The sequence below is a fragment of the Ostrea edulis genome, chromosome 1, assembly GCF_947568905.1.
Source record: "Ostrea edulis chromosome 1, xbOstEdul1.1, whole genome shotgun sequence".
Lineage (NCBI taxonomy): Eukaryota > Metazoa > Mollusca > Bivalvia > Ostreida > Ostreidae > Ostrea > Ostrea edulis.
In genome coordinates, this window is record NC_079164.1 from 105,591,080 (window position 1) to 105,597,469 (window position 6,390).

The 6,390-nt window shown below is 32.4% G+C and overlaps 1 long non-coding RNA gene across 1 annotated transcript; it reads right to left on the reverse strand.

The window, feature by feature from the left end:
* Window positions 1–2,841: 2,841 nt before the first annotated feature.
* LOC125668023 (uncharacterized) lies at window positions 2,842–6,143 on the reverse strand. Its single transcript, XR_007367398.2, has 2 exons — window positions 5,612–6,143; window positions 2,842–3,973 (listed from the first exon to the last, which is right to left on the reverse strand). It is a non-coding gene; the product is annotated as an uncharacterized LOC125668023 (long non-coding RNA).
* Window positions 6,144–6,390: the final 247 nt, after the last annotated feature.

Genomic DNA, 6,390 nt, shown 5'->3' on the forward strand with positions numbered 1-6,390 from the left:
GTATTATATCTATTCAACTATACTATTCCTATAACTATTCTGTATTCTACCTGTGACGCTTTACTGTGTATATTATTCCTATAACTATTCTGTGACGCTTTACTGTGTTATATCTATACAACTATACTATTCCTGTAACTATTCTGTATTCTACCTGTGACGCTTTACTGTGTTATATCTATACAACTATACTATTCCTGTAACTATTCTGTATTCTACCTGTGACGCTTTACTGTATTATATCTATACAACTATACTATTCCTATAACTATTCTGTATTCTACCTGTGACGCTTTACTGTATTATATCTATACAACTATACTATTCCTATAACTATTCTGTATTCTACCTGTGACGCTTTACTGTGTTATATCTATACAACTATACTATTCCTATAACTATTCTGTGACGCTTTACTGTATTATATCTATACAACTATACTATTCCTATAACTATTCTGTATTCTACCTGTGACGCTTTATTGTATTATATCTATTCAACTATACTATTCCTATAACTATTCTGTATTCTACCTGTGACGCTTTACTGTGTTATATCTATACAACTATACTATTCCTATAACTATTCTGTGACGCTTTACTGTATTATATCTATTCAACTATACTATTCCTATAACTATTCTATATTCTACCTGTGACGCTTTATTGTATTATATCTATTCAACTATACTATTCCTATAACTATTCTGTATTCTACCTGTGACGCTTTACTGTGTTATATCTATACAACTATACTATTCCTATAACTATTCTGTGACGCTTTACTGTGTTATATCTATACAACTATACTATTCCTATAACTATTCTGTATTCTACCTGTGACGCTTTACTGTGTTATATCTATACAACTATACTATTCCTATAACTATTCTGTACTTTTCATGTAATGATATACTGTTCTATTTCTGTGAAGCTGTGCAGTACTATTTCAGTAAATTATTCTGTACTATTCGTGTAAAACTGTGCTGCACTGTTTTAGTAAAAACACATTGAATTATTCTTGTAAATTATACTATAGTATTCCTGTAAATTATATTGTTCCATTCCTGTAAACTATTTTAAAATATTCCTGTAAATTATACTGTACTATTCCTGTAAATTATAATGTACTATTCCTGTAAATCATACTATACTATTCCTGTAAATGTTGTAATGTTCCTGTAAACTACATTGTAATATTCATGTAAATTATACTGTACTATTACTATTCCTGTAAATCATAAAGTACTATTCCTGTAAATTATACTGTACTATTCAAATTATACTGTATTATTCCTGTAAATTATATTGTAATATATCTGTAGATTATACTGTACTATTCCCGTGAATTATATTGTACTATTCCTGTAAATCATACTGTATTATTCAAATTATACTGTACTATTCCTGTAAATTATATTGTAATATTTCTGTAGATTATACTATATTATTCCTGTAAATTATACTATACTATTCCTGTAAATGTTGTAATGTTCCTGTAAACTACATTGTAATATTCATGTAAATTATACTGTACTATTCCTGTAAATCATGAAGTACTATTCCTGTAAATTATACTGTAATATTCATGTAAATTATATTGTACTATTCATGTAAATTATACTGTACTATATTGTAATATTTCTGTATTATTCCTGTAAATTATACTGTAGCATTCCTGTAAACTGTATTGTGCACTTCCTGTAAACTATATTTAAAAATTCCTGTAAGTTATAATGTACTATTCCTGTAAATTATATTCTACTATTCCTGTAAACTATCCCATACTTTTCGTGTAAAAAATATACTATACTATCCCTGGGATATTATACTGTACTATTTTTCTGACGCTATATAATAGCATTCCAAATATCCTATATTTTAATATTCCATTGGAAGGGCCGAAAGTGTTGTACTCTTGAGCATGCCCTCAAATATGAACTGCATTGAGGTGTATCTGTTACAAGTTCGATGATTGACATGTTTCTTATTATCTAAAAACCACACAGGAAGCACGCCGGTATGGACATCGTACTAGGGATAGTGGCCAGTTGGTAATATTTTGTGTAATATCATACATGTATTTGACCTTACCATGATGCTAATGGGTAGTCTCTTTGAAGTATTTTAGTCAATCAGGTTATAGTTCAGATTTCTTCCGGTCGTGGTCGCACCAAGACAGGACAATGAAGTGGGCATGAAAAGGTAGGACTACATGTACATTTATGAGCGGGCTGGACATCCATGACCAATAAAGGCATCACTTGTTGTGACAGGGCGGCAGCAAAAAACCACGGAAGTTCTTTAGCCAGTTATATTTGTACATGATGAATGGAAAAATCAGTAGTGTGATTGAAATGTCTGTTTGCAATGCAGACTTCCATCATATTTTATAGGACTCTCGAAGGAATATTTGTTCACACCTTACTCCACTGGCCACAGTGTGAAATTAGCTTCCGTATGTTATGAATGACCAGTTAGCAATTTATCTTGGTATGCGTTACAATCATTGAAGAGGAAAGTCTAACTTGAGTCTCCGCAATGGAAATCCCAGGCGACTGTCATGTGTGAGCAAAAATTCAATTTACATCAAAAACTCAAATAGACAGTGTTTAGAGTAAGTCGCAAATGGATATTTCTAGTACAATGAGCTGAATTCGATTAGAGAAGGTGTGATGTGATTGCCGAGTCTCTGGTTACAGAAATGTCGTTTTAAGTAACTTTGTACCGTGGCTCACAGATACAATCAAGCATTGCAACTTTTTCTGATTCCCTCTCGAACGCTGCAACATGATTCAGCTGTTCTTAGTAATCTTCTAGAATCATGACTATAACAACAATGCAAAATAATAATTTTTTTATTGTTTATGTATTTTTTTCGTTTGCAATAGACAACATTTTTCAATAACTTCAAACATTTGAGTTTAATTCATAAATAATAATAAATAGATGAAAACAATATAAATAACAAATCTCATGTTATCACATTTAGAATGCACACATACATGTTATTTCAATTTGAAATATGAAAATGCAGCCCCAGCCGGCTTGGAATGCAAGATTGGCACATGTCGTACAATTTGCAACCTCAAATCCTATTCGCATCTGAATATGATATTGTAATACAATGTTGACAGTGCTAGAAGTCTTATTATGGAAAGAACAAAAACCATTAGGTACAGTTGTATATACAAGTGTCACAACGCTTGATAACTGATACACATTATTTTGATTATTTTATTCTTTCCTCACAGTGACATCAATATGAACAACTGAAATCTTTTTCTGTATATCTGGACATTAATTTTGTTCACGTTCTTTCGGATATATATTTTAAATAAAAAAAACCTGATTTTATACATCTGATCTTTAAAAATATTTCCAAAAACAGATTGATTGAATGTATGCCGAGTCGGCAAAAAGAGGAGATACATATGTAATTTGATACATGTATTTGCATTATGTAGTGTACAATGTAACCGGCAAGGGACTTAATAAATAAATTAAAAATGGAATGATCTCATCAGAATAAAGTAGAATTGAGACAATGACAATTGAGTTTAACTGAGATCGATCCGTAAATACTGCATTGTTTTTAACAACGCCGAACTGAAACCTAAGTCCACTAGATAATGTGTCTTTTCTCCTCCCACTGGATTTCTGAGGAGATTTTTCGAATCTTCAAACCGTTTCCACACGAAATGAATAGTTGGAGGAACCAAGTTTCCGCCGTCCACTTCGGAGAAGCGTCCTGGCTTTTTGATCGAATTGAAAGACCTTGCGCCCGTTAGCGAAGACATCCCAACACTCTTCAGGATAAAGGGTGTAAAGTAGGAGTTCACACGTCAATAAATAAATAAATATACTAGTATAGTCAGTATCTTCTAAGGATGGAACAAAACTCCTAGGCGGAAGTCTCGCCGTCTCTATTCGACCTCTTTGGAAAAATTAAATACCGGGAACATCTCGTTAACCTGAAAGGACAGAAGAAAAGGCATCATGAAACGTCGGCAATTGTTTAATAATCCATGAAAATATTTTTGACAAGTAATTTGTTTAAATATTTGTATTTCATAAGCTTAAAAATGTGTTCATTATTTCTGTGATTAGTCTGAAGTCTCGTAGCTAACTGATCGTTTAGATTACCATTTGATCTCTCTGATAGCAAACTGGCAAACATTTAAAACGCTGTTTGTGTCATCATAACTTGCATACCTAGGTTACAATTTCTGAACTGTGGGTAACAGTTTTAGTTCATTTAATCGAACACTTTGTGATTGCGTTTGAATAGATTAAATAGTAGTGGCAGGTTGATCGGCATTTCAGAACAAGGGCGACAGATTTAATCAAGTATTTTCTATTGTGTCTGCATTCAGTCCGGGAAGAGCAATCGTTTAAAAATTAATACAAACGTATAATCGAAAATTTTCAATAGAACAAATCCTAAGGTTGTAATTGATTATTTTAATGCTTTTATACCATTAAATGAAACATGTCAAACTACACGTTCCGTTTGTCTTTAACAAATCTGCCTTTAAGTTATTAATTAAACTTTGGTACTTTTAAACACTTAATGCCATCGGAGTTATTAATATACCTTAAGGACTTCTGTTTTGAAATGGACTTTTCCCTTGAAAAGAGCATACGACGTTCTGAATAATATCCCCCATTAACATTTGTTGTAACATATGTCTAGAATTAATGATCGCTGACAACAAAATGATGTAGGTTTGCATCTTTAGTTTCTGGATCCACGTGTCTCCTGTACTTTATCGTGGTAATCTTCCCCCAAATCCCCACTCCTTATTATCAAATTTTGATATAATGGTAGATAATATATCTTTATTTTTACGTTCAAGCATATTCATCAATAAGTAATTAAAAAGGAACGGGCGACTTTTAGAAAATCGATCAAAGGACTACTAGCTGATCATCCATTGAACTACTCATCAGCGACGATGGGGCTTTGTCCTCCTAAATATAATGCCGTGTCGTTTTGACTGGGTTAATGAAGGGTTTATCTGACACATAAACCAACTGTCTTTTTTGCACAGATTGACAATAATTAATGTATGACTCTTCACACGTGGCTTGATTTATATATCAATTAGTTAGCGGCTCGCGTACTCTTTATACAAATCTCTCTCATAATCTGATATAAAATTGTTCCATTTTGAAATGAAATCCTTTTTTTTTAATTGTTTTATTGTCTTACTCGTGTGGTTAATGTGGAAGGCTCTTTTAATATTAATTTATCTATTAGCCAGGTCAATAAATTCATATAGGTGAATGCTATTTTGGCAGGATGTTACAAAGCTGGTCTAATTTGTCCCTGACAAATTATTAAACACATGTTTGACCTCAAAGGTGAAGCGTTGCATCATCAGAATGTTGAAATTCTATTTACAAATTAAGATTCCGTTTGCTTAATTGGCCACTTCATGTCACGAGTCATTCAAAATAATACGTTGCCTGCCAAAACATTTTCGTCATGAAAATCTGGTGGTAGTTAAATTGGCAATATAATCCTGAAATGGTTACATACGACGGTCATTTCTATGTTAAGTACGTTAATGATGAGAACAGTTATAAAAAGTTATGCTGACACTCACCTAAATACTGTTTTCGTGGTCACCTGGATCTCAATCTTTTCAAGAAAAGTTTTAAATTCATTCTTAATTTCATATTCTTTGGAGCTATTTCACATCTAGGACCCGCAAAACCCTTCCGACATAAACAGTGACAGTATCCAAATATAGATGTAGGCATCAGAATTGTTCCCCCGTTAAAACACTTTCCATTGCACAACATCAACGCTGGAATGGCCGATACCGAGTTCTTGGTCAATTCGTGTGATAGAAGAATCACAGAAATTAATAAAAATGAATGAACTGTTAAATGCTTCATGCTGTTTTAAATGTCCCAGCGCGTTCCGTAATATATCACCTTGAATTCTGTTTATCAATGCTTCCGATCACTTGAATGTTATGCAGTTTGACAATTAATCCACCTCAATTGTTTTTAACGTGAGTTTCTATAATCACATGTCATATTTCAACCATGCTATTGATATCTCGAGTAGTAAACGCTACACTACTGGATCAGTTTTATGTATTATATATACTCATGGTTCATGAATATTCATAATACAACAACCAATCCAGTGAATGAAAATCCCGTATAGTTCTCACGGAGTGTGACAGACCACGTTTACTATGTACATTTGTTCAAGAGTTTCAATCTGTACAAAACCATACCATTAAGGATAGGTCATCCCGTGTTTACCACTAAACGTCTTTTCACTATACACTGTATACATTTAATAGAAAAAATATTTTACATGTATTTCTGATTAAGTAATTGTACTTTAATAGCTACATATAAATTGTCT